This window comes from Crocuta crocuta, unplaced genomic scaffold (assembly GCF_008692635.1).
Source record: "Crocuta crocuta isolate KB4526 unplaced genomic scaffold, BGI_CrCroc_1.0 scaffold13, whole genome shotgun sequence".
In the NCBI taxonomy this organism is placed as follows: Eukaryota; Metazoa; Chordata; class Mammalia; order Carnivora; family Hyaenidae; genus Crocuta; species Crocuta crocuta.
Window position 1 is genome coordinate 1,852,927 of NW_027530007.1, and position 19,137 is coordinate 1,872,063.

At 49.6% G+C, this 19,137-nt stretch overlaps 1 long non-coding RNA gene and 1 other non-coding gene across 2 annotated transcripts in view; one reads left to right on the top strand and one right to left on the bottom strand.

The window, feature by feature from the left end:
* The window catches only part of LOC144231389 (uncharacterized), a 42,470-nt gene extending 25,906 nt beyond the window's left edge, over positions 1-16,564 (bottom strand). The window contains exons 1-2 of the long non-coding RNA XR_013335076.1: positions 16,510-16,564; positions 10,172-10,219 (exon numbers count right to left, since the gene is read on the bottom strand). This is a non-coding gene — a long non-coding RNA (uncharacterized LOC144231389). The remainder of the gene's footprint in view (positions 1-10,171; positions 10,220-16,509) is intronic.
* A 2,418-nt stretch (positions 16,565-18,982) lies between these two features.
* Positions 18,983-19,086, top strand: LOC144231521 (U6 spliceosomal RNA). Its single transcript, XR_013335092.1, has one exon. It is a non-coding gene; the product is annotated as a U6 spliceosomal RNA (small nuclear RNA).
* The last annotated feature ends 51 nt before the right edge of the window (positions 19,087-19,137 follow it).

Genomic DNA, 19,137 nt, shown 5'->3' on the forward strand with positions numbered 1-19,137 from the left:
GGAGGTGGTGGCTACAGAGCTGGATTTCACCCAAATAAAGTTATTTCTAGGCATTAGAAAGAAAGAAAATGCCGTATAAGTGGGGCTCTGGAGACCAGGATGGATTCTTCAAAAATCTGATAGAAGTAACAATAATTACAATCGCTTGATAAACAGAAGTTATAAGCCACTTCACTGTCAAATGACTTGCCACTATGTCTAGTTATTTCTTCTGTTCATTAGCAGATTCTATTAACTGCCATTTTTCAGACCGACAACAGAGAGCGAGCTGGAGAGGTGGGGTGAAGAGGCATGCCTTTGTCTCGGAGGAAAGCCACTCTGGGGGCTGGAATGGAGACTCCCAGCCTTGCCCAGTGCTCTGGGGTCCTCAGATGAGAGCCCGCAAGCTTGCAGAGCCCCAAGAGCAGCCCTCGGTCACCAGCTCCTCCCACCGTGGAGTCAGGGCTGAGAATTCTTAGCTAATCCTAAATAAACCTCCCAGGGCTGAAATGTCGTGGCCAATTTGCTTCCCGGTGTGCACTGCAACCATCCGGCTCTGCCGGCAACCAACCCTTCTCCTTTTCGTCACTTGGCCTCAGCCACACAACTGGAAGAAGATCTGAGAGCCAGGGCCATGGTGAAATATGGGCCTGTGGGAGGCTGGGTGCTAGTTACTCACTTGCACAAGGCACGAGTTGGCCATATGTCAGGCCTGGGCCCCAAAGTCTCAGAGAACTGGCAAATCCAAAGTTTCCCCTTCAATGTGCTCGTGCAGTGAGTCATTTAGAACCGAAAAGAAACCTCCGTGAGGCCGGGCTTGGGGTGGGGGGTAGGGGATAGGGGAGGGGAGCTGAGGGAAGCAAGGAGAGGAAGAACAGGTGATCAACCATAGGACAGTCGTGTTCCCAGCAGAGTAAAGACACATGCCCACAGGGGAACATTTCAAAACATCTACATGTGATGAGAGTGGATAATCAATGGCAACAAGCAAGATCTGACAAAAAGATTTCCCTCTCTTAAAGACGTCTCTGTGTCTCTTATCTTCAAAGCAAGTGAACTCTGCCGTTAACTCTGACAGTGAGGGATCTGTGGGTGCCGATGGGGACACAGATACAGGATCTACCCAAGGCGGGTAGAGAAAGCAGGGATGGAATGTCCTGGATCCTGCAGTCTCTTTGCTTATGCGGATTCAGGTGACTCCCTGAAGACGGAAGACCTGCTCAGCCTGAGTCAGAAGCAAATTGCTCAGTCGTGGAGCCTGTCCTCTGCCAGCGGCAGGTCCAGCAGCAAGCAGCTGCTGCCCCCTAGAAGCTGCCGGGGACACGGCACTTCGCTCTTGAGACACAGATGAAAAGATCCTATTATCTCGCCTCGATCCTGTAACCTGTCATTAGTGAGGTACATGGGTGCAGACGCCTCCTCCAGCACGAGGAGGCCCACATCACCTGTGATAAATTAATAGGTGCCTTTTCAACAGCTAAGATGCATACAAAAGACTCCAACCAGGGAGCGGAGCGCGCGAAGGCAGCAGCTTCAGAGCCGGCGCAGACCCACCAGGCAGCCCCTGAACCGGCCTGAGCCCCTCCTGTGCCCCGGCCTGGAGGCGGGGACAAGATCATCGGGCTGTCCCTGCCTGCCCTCCTGACCCACTCCCGACCCACTCCCGTGCGTGTGCTCAGGACTCAGCAGCTCGCACTTGCGGGGGGGGGGGGGGGGGCNGCCTCAGTCACTGTAAACTGAGGAAGAGAGTGGTTCTCACTAACAGAGATAAAGAAACCGGCGCTAAGGCCAGCAGATGGCACAGGGGAAGCCCTCCTGACCGAGGTCATCGGAGCTGGTAATTGGTCAGCTAATCGAAAAATCAGTTAAAGCCGAATCATTAAAAGTGGAGCCTACCCTATGTACCTTAAACATTTCACATTAACTTAAAACCTATAAACGTACAGTCATTTGCTAATCTTTTGATGTGGAGCCAAGCCCTTTTCTTTGAGTGTGGGCCCACAGACTGAGGTTCCCAGAGGCCTTCCTTGCATAAACCCCACCCACGGCACACCCTTCGCCATTTCCAAAGCCAAGCGAGAACTTAAAGGCACTAGCAACACAAATCAAAGCACTGAGTATGTCTAGATTTTTATGGTCTTCCCTGGGTTTAACTGTCATCTCTCGCTCTCACCTGAAAAGACACCCTGTCTGCAATTCACATTTACCAAAGCGCCCAGCCCGGCCTTCGCAGAACCCTCTTCTCACATTTATGCTTATAAACCACGCTGGCTTTGTAGCTCCCTCTGTTCACATCTGCATTTCACCCGCTTCCAGCATATTTAACAAAACGGCCTCCTTTGCTACCAAGTACAACCGGGACACACAGGTTGGGGGCGAGCCGACGAGGGTCCGCACACGGTGGGTGCTGTGACCGGCCCGGGAGCCGCCCATTCAGAGCACCCAGGGCCGCCCCCCCGCAGCGTCCGCGGTGCCGCGGCAGCGGGCCAGGGGCTTCAAGGAGTGTGTCTCATGCGGGCTCTCGACACTTTAAAAAAAAAAAATTATGTATTTACTGATGCTGCCGCTTCACGTGACAGTAGATGTGAAATTAACTCTCAAAAGTACACACGAGCCACAAGGATGTAGCAAAAGGAAAGCAGAGGGAAGGGGGAGAAACGATGTTTAATGGACATCGTCTACTTTTTCCTCTTCTCCATCAAACTCCACCGGCAGGGAACTGTGGAAAAACAAAACCGTTTATACAAATAACCAACCTGCGTGCCTGACCCTGCTGGCAGCTCCTCGCCACCAGGCTGGAGAAAGCTGCCCTGCCCCAGAGACCCTCCCGCTGTGGCCCAATGGGGCCAGACAGAGAGGGGCAGAGAGAGAAAGGGAGGGAGGAGGGAGAGTGAGGGAGGAGGGAGGCAGAGAGAGAGGGAGAGAAAGGCCCTCTGGACGGACACTGCTGGGTGAGGGGTGTGACTGCCAGCCCGGCCCGGGGCGCCACCCCCACAGACCGGAAGCCCCCGCAGGCCCCCGGGCCACCAGGGACACCGCTAAGGCAGGAGGTCACAAGGGTGGCAGCATGTCTCTTTCTCGACAGGGGCAATTTATCCGAGCCACTGGGGGCTATGCGTTAGCTCCTGGGTGACTGCGAGCGTCAGAGGGTGCCCCTGGGTAGATTTACCTCAAGAATCACTCAGTGTCGGCCCCATCTCTAGACTGTTCCGACAAACTCATAATGGCAGGGAGAAGATTTGTGGAGCAACAGGCATAAATCTTGGTTATAACTACAAACCATAAAAGAAAGGAGAGCTGGGAGGGAAGAGGGAAGGGCGGCGGACGCGTCCTTCTGCGAAGCACCACTTCATCTTCCTGCGGCTTCCCGAGCACAGACGTGGGATTAACTACAAGACCGTATTTTTCAAGCCCAAATTGGTCTGCAGGGTGTGAGAGCGCGCTAAAATGTTTTAGGCGGAAGTCACCCGGCGGCACGGCGGGCACGCGGCTGTCCTCGCACAACACGACGCCGGGCGGCTCGCACGCCGGGGGCTTACACCCAGGTGTGCCGCGTGGAACACCCACCTTTCCGGTCGCGCTTCAAAACACAAAAGCAAAACACCCAGAAAGAAAAACCACTTTTAAGTGAAAAGTCTTTCCAGTAAGATGATTGATTTTAAGTAAAAGAAACACCTCTGCACGTCCCTCTTCCCAAACAAGAGTGTCCTTTGTCCCCCCTCAGCGATTACTCAGGGCGCCTCAAGAACTCCAGACTCTCCGCAGGAGACGGGGAGCAAACTCGGCCGTTCCTTCTGGAAGAATGACACGGGGACAAGTTGGTGACAAGCCCAACTGCTGTGCAATTTGCTCTGCACAAGGCGCGTGGGTGCTCGGCTCCTCGGCCCCCAGGTCTCTAACGCAGGGACACTTGCCCGGTTGGCTGTCCAACAGTCAGGGCTCTGAATGCAGGGACTCTGACAAATAGCAAGTATTACCGTGAAAGCAAAGTATAAACAAAGATGAATAACCTTTTTGAATTCCATTTCCTTAATTATTACTCTTCAGAGTTTCGATTCATCTAATAATTATTTGTAAAAGGACACCTTAAAACTGGAAGAAAAAAAAAAACCTACCTCTTTATTTACTTGGAAGAGGAAAGAACTTGGAGGGCCCCACCTAGTCTATTCAATAAACCTCATCTAGAACAGGAAGGATGAAGTAGGAAGAGACAGTAATTTCAAAATCAGTTAAGTGGCCTAGAGATTATAGACAAGCCACTCAGCTGGATTGAGGCTGTTCTCAAGTTCATCTACCTCTGCGGATTCTCATCAGCTTCCTCCCCCAACACCCAGGACCTGAGGGACTCTCCAGCGCCCTCCCAACAATGGAAGGTGGGGGGTGGTCAGGGTTTAAAAAAAAAAAAGGTAGCATTTTCTTCGCAGATGCGCCTTCACTGACTATGGGGGGGCGGGGGGAAGGAGCAGAGCCAAGCCCCTTCCCTATCTGGACGCCCAGGCCTTAGTTAGCACGAAGGCACCATCAAAGGGGTGTCCCGCCAGCCCCGCCCTTCAGTATACAACTGATTTCAGTCCCAGTTTCTCAGCAGCAGTTATGAGGGGTCCCCCCGACACACACACACCCAAACATGAGTTGCTATTAATGGTTTAGGTACCAAAATCTGCAGCAGATTCACTTTTTAAAAATAAGTAAGTAGAGCAGATTTCAGATTATCCCTATAATGTCACCCCACTCATCTGGATCCAGACAGATGGCCCTGAGTGGAAATCACAACTCATTTGAGTAAACCTAACTCAGCATAGAAATCAACCACTAGAGATTCTTCAAATAATAAAGCCAGATACTTTAGACCTGCCATATTTACTTTTCCTGAAAAAAAAAAAAAAATGACAATTTCCTGAAATCTCTTAATGGGCTCGTTTTGTTACCCATGTGCTTGTGAAACACCCTCATGAATACCATATTAAAAATCAAGTTTGGGCCTCCTGGCTGGCTTAGTCAGTAGAGCATGTGACTTTTGATCTCAGGGTTTAAGTTCGAGCCCCACATTGGGTGTAGAAATTACTTAAAAGATAAAATCTTTAGAAGAAATGCATTGAACATGTGAATGTTATCCTTCAGAAATTTTTGGTGGGGACAAAACAGGAGAAGCAACTGTCCGTGGTGAGCCCGCCGACAAGTACGACCAAAGCACTCTAGCCACAAAAGATACAAATACAGAGTGAGGCTGTACCAGGAAAACATGCGAGGTCTCCAGGAGATAAGCAACTAGCCACCCAGCTATTCTTAAAGAAAAGCTCACAGACTAACTCCCTGGATTCATCAAGATATTAATGGTCTTTTGATTACCAGTCCCTGGTTCAATGGCTTAAAAACCAAAAAGAGGGGCGCCTGGGTGGCTCAATAGGTTGAGCGTCCAACTTCGGCCCAGGTCACGATCTCACGGTTTGTGAGTTCGAGCCCTGTGTCAAGCTCTGTGCTGACAGCTCAGAGCCTGGAGCCTGCTTTGGATTCTGTGTCTCCCTCTCTCTCTGCCCCTCCCCCCCACACACTGTTTCTCTCTCTCTCTCTCAAAAATAAATATTAAGAAAAAATTAAAAAATAAAGAAAATCTTCAGTGTCCCAGGCATAAGGTGGATGAGCTCCCCAAAAAGACTGAGATCAAATACACAATGTAGGAGCCCCTGCTCTCCGCCCCCGCCCAAGGTTCCATCAGCCTCAGGGGGACACTGGAAGCTACAGGAAACTTCCTTACCTATAGGGCAAAACTGAGATACGGCCTTGCTCTGCAAGTGTAGAGCATCCTTATTTTTAATAATTCAGCCTACTAAAAACTATTAATTCTAGGGAGGGTGATAAAGTAGAAATGATGTTCATCCTTAATAAAAATAAAGTTATCGTAGGGGCGCCTGGCTGCCTCAGTCACTTTAGCTTCTGACTCTAGATCTCGGCTTAGGTCACGATCTCACAGTTCAAGAGATCGAGCCCCAGGTCAGGTTCTGTGCTGACAGACCAAAGCCTGTTTGAGATTCTCTCTCTTCCTCTCTCTCTCTCTCTGTCTCTTCCCTGCTTGCATGCTCTGTCTCTCAAAATAAATAAATAAACATCAAAAATAACAATAATAATAATAAAGTTATGTAGTTTGGGAGTACTGGGGTGGAGGGATGCAGGGAAAGGATATAAAGCAAAACAAATCAGAACAAAGAAACTATACCTACAAGTCAGAGGCAGGAGACTCTTCCATTAGGAACAACTTGGTGTCAAAGAACAAAAAGGCAAAATGCTAGCTTAACCCAAATGCGTAAGCACTGCAAAAAGCAGGTGAGCTGTAGTATTGCTGGATATTAAAGACATCGTGTTGAAACCAGCGAGCAAAGGGCAAATGAAACCTTATTTATTGCTCACTTGAAATCACCACAACTCATATGACTAAAAGGACTCTCAGATGGTTACTTAACCCTAGTTTCTGGATCCCAGCAAGGTAGGAACCGAGCTAGTCCAAGCAGACAACTGTCCCCCCATTTAAAGACCCCTCGGGTGGAGCCTGGGTGGCTCAGTCGGTTAGGCGGCCGACTTCAGCTCAGGTCATGATCTCACGGTTCATGGGTTCGAGCCCCACATCGGGTTCTGTGCTGGTAGCTCAGAGCCTGCTTCTGATTCTGTGTCTCCCTCTCTCTGCTCCTCCCCTGCTTGCTCTCTGGGTCTCAAAAAAAAGACCCCCTCGGCAAGGTGGGGCTTGATCCTGCGAAAGCAGTATAAGGGGCCTGACCCCGGGCCTGAGCACATGACCACACAGGTAACGAGAAAATTAGGGCCTTTACAGAAGCCTTTCAAATGGTCAGGGGCAGGGGCTGGGGAGCTGGAGGGCAATATTCTGGAGGGCTGTCAAAACTCCCTGCCCTAGAAGGCAAAGCTCAGGGAAGAAAGTATATAAAGAAGAAAAAGCCATCGGCCACTTTAACTTTGGCAGAGTTTTATCATCAATAATATAGGAATTTCAACTGGGAGTTTACAAAATTTATCAAGACCAGTCTGTCCACCAGTCTCCTGCCCCGAGGACATTACGACCTCAAAAAGCAACTACCTCACTGATACGGCCGGGGCTGGGAGAGGAGGAGGACGGAGGGGCAAGAATCTGGACAAGGCGATGGCTAAAAACACAAATGTGTCCTTTAAGAGATGACAGGACAATACTCCTCACCACCAAAATCACAAGACAGTTTTTATGGTCCGGAGAGGGCAGCAGTGAAAATCAGGCCCTCCTTTCTCTAGCAGATAAAGCAAAATCACAATGGAGACACCCGAGCGTCACCTGTCCGTGTCATTTGTGCTGTACTGATCACTCCTCAGAGCCCCTTCTGTCGTTAATTCACTTTTCTAATAAAGGGAAAAATTATTCCAAAGTGATCGCCTAGTTCTGGAGACAAAGAGTAAGATTATTTGCCTTCAGTACCCTGCGCTTAGCCCTTTGAGCGTGGAGGAGCGGGCAGCTTCCATGAAAGAATTTTGTGGAAGATACGCGCTCAGTTAAAAACAAAAACAAAAACCACTTAGCAGGGTGTTCCCCCATACTGGAAAATCCAATTCCTCGAGGCCTGGCCTCAAGTTTCGCCGAAGCCACCCCTAAGCACACCCCAGGCAGAACGCTTCCTTCTCTCAATAATGAGGGCTCTTAGACTCCCAGCCAGGCAATTCTGCACCAAATTATATGCGATTTTGTGCTGTTTGCTAAAATTATATATGGTCTGGTGTTGTCTGCTAATTGTTTCATGTGTACAAATGCCTTTTCTTCCCCGATAAAATGCATACATTACAGAAAAAGGCTCAGCTTTTATTGTTCAGCGGTCCGGTCCTCCAAGCGTCCAAGAGGCGACGGCTAATGCCCACACCTGAGAAGACTGCCCTGCGGAAACGGGGCTCGGGCGCAGTGCTGGGAGCTCGCTGCGGGGGTGGGGAGGGCCCTCATCCCTTCCCCGGTGCCCTGTGACTCTCACCCAGCCTGCTGCCAGCTCCAAGTCCTGCACCCATACCCGCCACACGAGTCCTCGGCGGGCCGCCTCTGCCCAGCACCCTCCCACCTCCGCTCTCGAGAGGCAGAAGCAGCTCACACAAGACCATACAACTCGGCTGGTGCCCTCATTTAATCAGGCTGCTGCAAATGGTTGGCCAAAAGCAATAAGGGCATGACTGAGAGACTGTGGGAGTTTAATATAAAAAAATTAATAAAAAAAAAAAAGAAGAAGAAGAAGAAGGGAAGGAGAAAGGGTCTACCTTTTAATAGGGCCCTAATTACCCAACTCGTAGGATCAGCCCAAATGAGATGGGAGTTTATTTCGGGGTGTTTTTTTTAATTATTGTTTTTTTTATATATATATAAATTGCTGCTATGTGTTTTCTTTCCTCTGAGCAATTATGCAGCAAGTATGTAAAGAAGGGGAAAAAAATATTAATTAAATATAAGGTAATTGTAGAGTTGGCCTGGAGAGAATGAGTCTGAACTCTGGACGATCACAGGCTACTAGGGTTTGAAGACTGCTCGGGGCCTCCCAGAAAAGAAAGAAAGAAAAATACAACCAACCACCAAGCAGATGCAGTGTACGGTGGGGTATCAGCAGGGCAGGGGGCTGCGGGCTCCAAATGCCCGGAAGCCAGCCAGGCTGCCCGCGGCTCGGGGCTCACTGCTAGAAAGAACCCCTGAGAGTTTACCCAATCACGCTTTAAAAGAAGGACCAGGGGCGCCTGGGTGGCTTAGTCGGTTACGCGTCTGACTTTCGCTTAGGTCATGATCTCACGGTTCGTGGGTTCGGGCCCCGCGTCGGGCTCTGTGCTGACTGCCGGCTCGGAGCCTGGAGCCTGTTTCAGAGTCTGTGACTCCCTCTCTCTCTGACCCTCCCCTGCTCACGCTGTCTCTCTCTCTCTCTCTCTCTCTCTCCTGGAAATAAAACATAAAAAAAAAAAAAAAAAAAAAAAACCTTTAAAAAAAAAAAAAAAAAGAAGGACCAGCCCCTCGGCTGGCGATGGACACTTAAGTCGGTAGAGAAAAACGTAGGAGGAGGCTGAGGAAGTAGAAGACTACCGAGGACGACAGTGTTCGATTTGGACATTAGTCCAAAACCAAACGCGACTCCAGCCTGTGGGGACTGACAGGCCCCAGGGGACACTCAAGCTCCTGATAAGGGCCTGGCAGGGAAAAGCCTGAAGCCTCTGGTCTTCGTGCCACCCTGACCTCCCCAAAAGAGCGAGGGAAGCCACCGCGGGCCGCAGGGGGATGGGAGCCACACTTGGTAACCCGAACCAGCCCCAGGGGCGCTGGCGTCACCCTGGTCTTTCTACAGCGCGGCCAAATCCAACTCACCTTCTGCCTCGGGAAGCCTTAGAACGGGCTACACTTCAGGCCTGTTCACGCCAGCTAAGACCTCACATCACCTCCTCCCACTGCTGCTGGAGGAGAGGGAAGAAAAGCAGGCCTGTGTCCCGCAGCTCGCTGTCACCAAACAAAGGCAGAGCTCTCAAAGCCGGCCCCCCGTGAGGCTTATCAGGCTGGCACAGAACAGGTCTTACTACCCAACAAACAGGATCCGCAGCAGGCCCTGCAGTGCAAACTAGAGGACGAAAATGGGGTGCGCTGGCAGGGACTGGGGCTCAGACAACCAAAGCAAAGGCACCCTGTGAAGAGAGCTGCTGTGCAGTACTTAGGAGGCCTCTTCCCCATCAGCACCATAAGCAGATAATGCCGGTAACGATCATCACGAATTACTGCCCAGGCAAAAACAGAACTCCCTGCCCCACCTGTTCCCCAAAGGCCACCTGAAGGCGCTCTCCCCCTGAAGGGCAGAATGGCTATTTCAGACAATCAAGTAGCAACTTGGGCAGGCCCAGCAGCCTAGTCCCGCCTCCGAAGGCTTTGGGCATCCCACTAATCACTACTGATCAGCAACAAAGTGGTGCCATCACCCCCTGGGGTGGATGCTTTCCCTTCCAGAAAAGACCAGGCTTTCGTAAGGAGACAGCTCACTGATCCCTGCAAGCCAGAGAAGAAGTCAGAAGTCAAAGGCCATTAAGTTAAGACTCCACTTAATACCTACTTTTGAAGGGGCCCTAAATGATGCAAAACTCCAGGATCATAGGTCTCTCCGTACTCACACCATACTTTACTTATTAGGAAATGATACTACATATCTTCGGTACTTACCAGAGGCTCTCGAGGCACCACAGTTTCACCTCCTGGAGTAGAGCTTGGCTGCAAAGAAAAATAGAAACAAAAATAAGATCACAGTGCCACCCAATGGACATCAAACAGCCAAAGATGCCCCATTCTCAAGCAGCACACACCAACACCCGTTCCTCCTAGCGCCCACCAGCGTCTCAGACTGTACGGTGTTCTGCAGTGCCCCACCTGGAAGAAGCAGCCCGCGGAGTCTAGGTTTGCCCAGGAAACGAGAAGAGACTGTGTCTGGGTTTGCTGCAACAGCATCTCAAGAAGAAGGCTATGTTTGGCTTAAGAGGGCCAAGATCGGCTGAGCAGCGAGGGCTGAGGGTCACCTTGAGATCCACAGAAACAGCCAAGTCCAGAGGAAAGGCTGTACGTGACAGCAAAACTTCCCTTTTGCTATCTTCCACCTGACGGCGGAGAGCAGAGCACAAGTGGAGAACCAGCCACAAGGGGGCGCCAGTTGCCCACACTCAGGATTTGCTCCAGGCATCTACTCGGAGCCAGGAAGCAAAGAAAAACTATGGACACTGGTTCCTATTTATCGCCTGTCACTGAGGACACCAATCCACAGGAGTAAAGACAGCCATGCTTGAATCAGTTTTGTAATGAAGCTAGTGACAGGCTGAGGGGCCAAGCAGCAGGCAGGCAGCAATGGGGTCTCAGCCTGGCTCTAGTCTGTTACCCTCTTCCCCCTCTGGATCTCACACTTGCCTCATCCTCACATTCGCCTTCAACCCGGGGCTAATGGTCAAGCCAAATTTAGAGAAAGGGAGAGACAGAGACAGACAGGCTCGGAGGAAACTCACAAATCTCCCAAAGAATAAAACAAGCAGTTTGAGAGAGTTATGATTAGTTTACTGTTACTGATGTTCAAGCCAATTTCCAATTATCTACAGATAATATCCAGACAAGTGCAGCTGATCGGCGGGTCTCAGGAGCCAGCCTCCAGCCTCCACACTCCTCCCAGCTCGTTCGGACGGACGGCAAGCGCCAGGCCTCCTCCGGGGGAAAAACACAGAAGGTGGGGGAGGAAAGAGTCCAGTCCACAGAGGGTCCCCAAAGACTTCCTCACACCCAGCTGCCCCCGTATGGCTGGCACACCACACAGTGGCGAGGACTCTGGCTGGGAGAAGGGCTCTAGCTCCTCATCCAAAGTCCCAGGGCAAGGCCAGCGTGCACAAAACCAAGGGGAAAGTCTCCGGGAACCTGAGCACTCTTTCCCTTCCTGCTTCCCCCTCCCTGCTCGCAGCGGCATAACTCGCATGTAGAGCTACACCCAGCTGCCTCCCAGCCTCCTCTGGACTCAACAAGTCCCTTAGCAGGATTCACAATCCCTCTGCCACACGTGTCCTCTGCCACAATTCCCTGTCTGAGCCAATGGCACAACCTTCCACCACAATGTACAAACTAAAGTCCAAAAGGCCATCCTTGGGGCACCTGGGTGGCTCAGTCGGTTAAGCGGCCGACTTTGGCTCAGGTCATGATCTCGAGATCCATGAGTTTGAGCCCCCTCATCAGGCTCTGTGCAGACAGCTCAGAGCCTGGAGCCTGTTTCCAATTCTGTGTCTCCCTCTCTCTCTGCCCCTCCCCAGCACGTGCTCTGTTTCTCTCTGTCTCAAAAATAAATAAATATTTTTTAAGAATTACAAAAAAAAAAAAGGCCATCCTTGACAGCTCCTTCTCGGCCACCCACCAGAGCTTATGAATTATCGAGTCCTGCTGATATTCCTTCCTAAATATCCATGCAGTGAGTCCATCCACTTCTCTCCACTTCTACTGTCATCACTTGGGCCAAAGCTTCCACAGTCTTCTGTCTGGGCCACTCCAATAGCCTTCCCACCAGTTTACCCACATCCACGCTGGCTCTCTTCTGATTCGCTTCCCACGCTGCAAACAGACTATATCATTCCAAAATGGTAATGATCAGATCCCACCGCAGTGACCAACTACAACAGCAGCCCTAACACAGAAAACCTTGTGGGTGTGGCTGTGAGGCCTTGCATCCCCTGACTGCAGCCCAGGTCTGTGTGACACATGCCCCACAGCTCTACACAACAGACACATGGGCCTTTGCACATGCTATCCCTGCCCGAGCCTCTGACAGTTCAATTCGGCTAAGTCACTTCCTTGGGGAAGCATTCCTTCTCTGACACCCACGACAGGGTGGACTCTCCCTATTATATCCTAACACCATCCACCTCTCTTTCAAGGACTGAGAACTGCAATTTTACCTGTGTGATTATCTGACTGACGTCTGGGTCGCACACCAGATTATGAACTCCACAGGGTCAGGAACCGTCTGTGTGCGCATATCGCTGTATCCCTGGGTCCCAGGCCAGTATCAGGCACAGACTAGGCCTTCCACAGATATTTACTGAATGAATGAAAGGCAACAAAGAGTAGAGTGGTTCTCACTCGACCGGATGAATTTATAAAGTTCATTATCTTCCTGAGGGCTTTCCTTCACTCCATTTGGCAAATACTAAGTGCTAACATTTATTTACCTCTTTCTTCATACAATTCTACAATAAATGTATGAAATTATTGCTGATGAGGAAACAGAGGCAAAGGAGATAAATAACATGCTTGTGATGACTCAGACAGCAATTGGTCCTAAAGGGATTTGAACCATTCTACTTAAAATAATCGAGTTTTGGGGGCACCTGGGTGGCTCAGTCAGTTAAGTGTCTGGCTCTTGGTTTCAATACAGGTCATGATCTCACAGTTTCGTGAGTTCGAGCCCTACATTGGGCTCCTCACTGGATATCAGGCCTACTTAAAAAAAAAAAAAAAAATTGGAGAGAGGGGGATAGCGCCTGGGTGACTCGGTTGAGTGTCCTGATTCTTTTGACTTCAGCTCAAGTCATAATTTCACAGTTCATACTTTCAAGCCCCACTTTCAAGCAGTGCAGAGAGAGCCTGCTTGGGATTCTTTCTCTCTCCCTGCCCCTCCGTACTAGCGCTAGCATGCATGCACACACACACTCTCTCTCCAAATAAATAAGTAAACTTAAAAATTTTTATTTAGAGGCGCCTGGGTGGTTCAGTCAGTTGAGTGGCCGCCAGCTTCAGCTCAGGTCATGAGCTCACAGTTCATGTGTTCAAGCCCCACACTGGGCTCTGTGCTGACAGCTCAGAGCCTGGAACCTGCTTTAGACTCTGTGACTCTCTCTCTCTCTCTCTGTCCCTCCCTCGCTCGTGCTGTGTGTGTCTCTCAAAAATAAACATTAAAAAAAACTTTTTTAAATTTTATTTAAAGAAACTAAAATGATTGAGTTTTGTTTAGACCACATTTCATTAAGCAACACTCCTAATGCTATACCTCCAACAAATTATAATGTGGGTTATTTGACTCAACAAAACTAACTCAAATAGCTTTAATATTTAGGAAGCCTCATTCTGACTTAATCCACAGCTTTCTTCTTCCTAAAATACAAGGAATCACTATGAATCACGATCACCAAGGAACTTCCCTTAAAATGAGTTCACCTTCTGAACAGCTAGCATTTGCCAGAGGGAAGACTATAGAGTACCAAGTCTCTTTCATCATGCACCCTTTTGTACCTTGCTAAACTGTGAGCCACAGAATTGTACTCCACTTAAAAAGGAAATGAGTATTAAAAGTTTTTAAAAGAAAGCTACTCTCTCATTCCAACACTCCCCTCTTCCTTGTGGGGCTGACCACTGACGCTGGTTCCTTACAGATTCTCCCAGGGACATTCAAAGCATTTAAGAACCCGTACGTACATACGTGTGTGTGTGTGTGTGTGTGTGTGTGTGTGCGCGTGCGCGCGCGCGCCCCTGTCAAGGAATCTGAATGGTAGCACTCTCCAAATTCTTCAAGTCTTGACTTCCAGAGCCTTCTGGAGTCTCAGCACACCAAAGGCAGGGCTCCAAGCTTAGTCTCAGAGCTGCAAGAAGGAGCAAGATTTCCCCACACCAGCTGGAATCACAGTGGGACTGAGGTCTGTCAGACCTTATCAGTGAACTCACAGAGGACTTCTCACCAAGCTAGGAACTGCCTAATACTGATGATACTCGAGACGTTACTCCAGCTCCTGCTGAAATATCTGCAGTCTGAAGCGGACCATCCCCCATTTCTCATCTCAGTGTTCTTTAGAAAATCGTTTCTTGGTGACCAAAATGGCCTTTACCCTTCCTACTATCCATATTGATTTCCTTGGTAATTCCATCCGAAATCCTTCACCGGGTTCCCAGTTATTATCTACCTGGCCCACTAGATTTTAACCTCCTTAAAGGCAGGCACTTGACCATCTTACTGAAGGCTGATCCTCAGCACTTAAAATATTACCCGTTACCAGTACCCAATAAATAGCTCAGGTGGCAGTGTGTTTGTTTGTTTGTTTTTTTAATTTAAGACATTAACAGAGGAATCACTTCATATGCATACACACAAAAGCAGCCAGCAGAGGACCACAGCAGGAGGCGCCCGTCTGGTCCCAAACGGTTTCACCTACAACTTAACGCTGCTCCTGCTCCCAGTGCAGCCCTTCTCAGCCTCAGGGTAGAACCGCCCCCACACACACCCCAGAGAGGAATGGAAAACGTGTGGGGGTGGGGCACCTGGGTGGCTCAGTGGCTGAAGGTCCAACTCTTGGTTTCGGCTCAGGTCATAATCCCAGGGTCATGGGGTTGAACCCCATGTCGGGCTCTGCGCTGAGCGTGGAGCCTGCTTGGGATTTTCTCTCTCTCTCTCTCTCTCTCACACACACACACACACACACACACACACACACACACCCTGCGGTCATCACAGTGACCAGGGAATCTCACTGGCACAGAGAAGGCAGGGACCTAGGAGGCTTTATGTCCAGCAGCACGTGAGGAACTGTCCCATTCAAGTCCCAACAGGACCCCGGAGCATCCAGACCACTGTGCTTCCTTGTGCCACGGGGGGGCACAGACACCCCCCTTTAACATGCAGCTCTACGTGTCGCCTCAAAGAAGGGCAAAGGTGTGAGTGGCCGACTGCCCGGCAGAAGCTCAGTACCCCGCACGTGCGGCCTGGCAGCCTCACGGGCCCACTCCTAGGAGAGCCCACCGCTTCTCAGCCACCGACCCCCGCATCGACCCGCTGTCAGTGGTCAAATCTATATCCTGGCTTGAGACAAACCCCTACCGATGAAATTCCACCTTGCTCCCGGACACCTTGCCAGGGTGGTCTTGACTTTAAAAACAATAACAACAGGCTTAGAAATCACCAGCCGAGGCCCCGCTGCAGAGGTATAAGAAGCAGGCTCTCCGCAGCGAACACTCGGTCAGGAGCCCTGGGGGCCAGAAGGGGGGCGGCAGGAAGGGAAGACGAGCAAAAGCCTGAGACTATTTTAAAAAACAGACAAAAACAGGCCACAGTGGGAGACAGAAGTGCTCCCAGACTGAAAGGCACAAGGGTCTTCCCGCTCCTCCTGCCCAGGCACTGCCCTCCGCCAGCCGGAAGGTGTGCCCAAGTGCTGACCTGGAGGCACAGCAAAGACCAAAGGCACCCGCAGCTCAGGTCCCAGCACCCGGCAGAAGAGCCAGGTGTAGGTGTGTCCGTCCCGCACCCGCCAAGCGGCTGTGTAACTCTGGACAGGTCCTAGGCCAGTCTGGCCCACCGATCTGTGCAGAGAAGAGTAAGGTGCAATTCAAAGATTTTTTGAGAGGCACCGGCACAGAGGCAAGTGCATGAACTTCGGCACTAAAATCTGAGTGACCACGGGTGTCTGCTCAACTTCTCTGAACCTCGGTTTCCTGGAAATCATGGGAATGATGCCACCACCTCACAGTCAGGATCAGATGAGAGAAAAGAACTTACATCCTATCACTCCTCTGCTCAAAATCAACCAATAGACTTCTGCTCTATCTGTGATGGAGTAATTGAGACCAGACTTACCCTCCCACTAGCTAAAAAGAAAGAAAAAAAACCTAAACAAAATAAATGACACCATTGTGTGCAGACACTGGACGGCAGTGATTCCCAACAGGACAAAAATGAATGATAGGAGTCCCTAGATCAGCCTGGGAGGCAAGTTTCAGCCCAAGAAGGAGGGGGGTGGTCCCCAGCAAGGGATGGCAATCTCTTACTGAGTGGAGGAAACAGAGATTAGGGTTCAGGGAGGCTAAAGCAGCTGAAAGTTGGGGACAGAGTCCCAGAGAGGAGAGGGCCATGCAGAAAGAGAGATCCAGAAATCTGCAGAGATTCCCTTACAACTTCACTCAATATGAAAACGTGTGCACACGCAGAGCGAACCTCCACGAGGCTTGGGAAGAGCAACAAGGCAGCAGTGAGCTGAATGGCTCCCAGAGCCCCCACAGACCTCAAGGTCCCGAGCACCGGAGTGGCATGTCCTCACTGCTCCGTCAAGGCACTCAGGATGACCTGGAAGGGCCACATTCTGGTGAGCAGAGGGCAGATTCTCCCTAGGGTAAAGACCACCCTAGATCCACCCTTACAAAGCCTAAAAACAGGACTTGATGAGGGGCGCCTGGCTGGCTGCTGGTAGAGCATGTGACTCTTGATCCTGAGGTTGTAAGTTCGAGCCCCATGTTCGATGTAGAGATTACTAAAAAAATAAAATCTCACACACACACACAGGACTTGACAGAATCAAAATGAACAAAAGTAACTTAACTATCCACCAGAATAAATCTCAACATGTTTTAAAGTATGACCACAAAATCCAGACCCTCAACAATGTAGTATTTGCAGCACCCAGCATCCAATCAATGGTCTCACCAGATGTCAAGAAGCAGGGAAGTGTGATCCATAATAATAAGAAAAAGTAGAAGGGGCGTCTGGGTGGCTCACTCGGTTAAGCATGCAACTTCAGCTCAGATCATGATCTTGGCACTTCATGAGTTTAAGCCCCACATTGGGCTCTGTGTTGACAGCTCTAGAGCCCGAAGCCTGCTTCTGATTCTGTGTTTCCCACTATCTCTGCCCCTTGCCCGCTCGCTCGCTCTCTCTCTCTAAATTAAACATTTTAAAAAAGTAAAAAGAAAAAGTAGAAGAAATAATCTGCAGACATGAAAACATTGAGACAGGTGTTACAACTTTATTTAAGAATTTAATGCAATTTTATTTATTTTATCTTATTTACTTTAGAGAGAGAAAGAGGGAGCGTGAGTGGGGGAGAGAGGCAGAGAGAAAGAAAGAGGGAAACTTAAGCAGGCCCACACTCAACGTGGAGTGCGTGGCAGGTTTGAGCCCATGACCCTGAGATCGTGACCTGAGCCAAAATCAAGACTCAGACACTCAACCAACTGAGCCACCCAGACATCTCTAATACAATTTTTAAAATACATCTATTGAGTCATTATGTTGTATGCCTGAAACTAATCTAATGTATGTCAATTATGCCTCAATAAAAAGAAAATTCAAAGGAAAACAAGATCATAGTAGGGAGAGAAATATATTGCATAAAAACAAAGTAGGACTGGGGCGCCTGGGTGGCTCAGTCAGTTAAGCATCCGACTTCGGCTCAGGTCATGAGCTCATGGTCGTGGGTTTGAGCCCCACATCGGACTCTGTGCTGACAGCTCAGAGCCTGGAGCCTGCTTCCGATTCTGTGTCTCCCCCTCTTCTGCCCCTCACCCACTTCTGCTCTGTCTCTGTCTCTCTCTCTCTCAAAAATAAATAAAAATTTAAAAATAATTTAATAAAATAAAAACCCATGTAAAGGGGGAATTTTACAAGCAGCCAGAAAAAGAGAGAACTATCACCTACAGATATTAACCAAGATTAAGAATGACCTCAGGTTTCTGATCAGAAGCTACACAAGCCAACTAAAAACTACAGTGATGGGGTGCCTGGGTGGCACAGTCAGTGAGCATCTGACTCTTGATTTTGGCTCATGATCCCAGGGTTGTGGGATGAAGCCCTGTGTCAGGGGCTCTGCACTGAGCGTGGAGCCTGCTTAAGATTCTCTCTCTCCCTCTGCNGAAATAAATAAAACATTAAAAAAATAATAATAATAAATAAATTGCCCACACCTAGGTGGGGCACCTAGGTGGCTCAGCCAGTTAAGAATCTGACTTCAGGGGCGCCTGGGTGGCTTAGTCGGTTAAGCGTCCCACTTTCGCTTGGGTCATGATCTCGCGGTTCGTGGGTTCGAGCCCCGCGTCGGGCTCTGTGCTGACTACCAGCTCAGAGCCTGGAGCCTGTTTCAGAGTCTGTGACTCCCTCTCTCTGACCCTCCCCTGCTCACGCTGTCTCTCTCTCTCTCTCCTAGACAGAGAGAAAAAATATTAAAAAAAAAAAAAAGAATCTGACTTCAACTCAGGTCATGATCTCATGGTTTGTGGGATCAAGCCCCACGTTGGGCTCTGCACTGACAGCTTGAAGCCTGCTTGCAATTCTCTCTCTCCCCATTGCTCTCTGCCCCTCCCCCCACTCTCTCGCAAAAATAAATAAGCATTTTTTAAAAAAAATAATTTAAAATGCCCACAGGGATTAAAACTGTCAACCTAGAATTCTATATCTAGTGAAAACAGATTTTCACTTTTTTTAGGTTTGTTTTTGAGAAAGGGGGAGAGAGAGCACACACGTGGGGGAGCGGGGAGGGAGAGAGAGACACAGAGAGAGAGAAAGAGAGAGAGAGAGAGAGAGAGAGAATCTCAAGCAGGCTCTGTGCTGTCAGCATGGAGCCCGAATGCGGGACTCAAACCCACGAACCATGAGCAATGACCTGAGCTGAAATCAAGAATCAGATGCTTAACCCTTAACCAAATCAGCCACCCAGGTGCCCCATTCAGTAAAAATATCTTTTAAAAATAAATACAAAATAAAATGTGCTCAATTCAGAAATGCATACACTAAAATTGAAACAATACAGAGATCAGCATGGGCCCCGTCCAGGGATGACATGAAAATCTATGAAGTCTTCCATGCTTTTTGTAATGTGTAGAATTGTTGGGGGCGCCTGGGTGGCTTAGTCGGTTGAGCG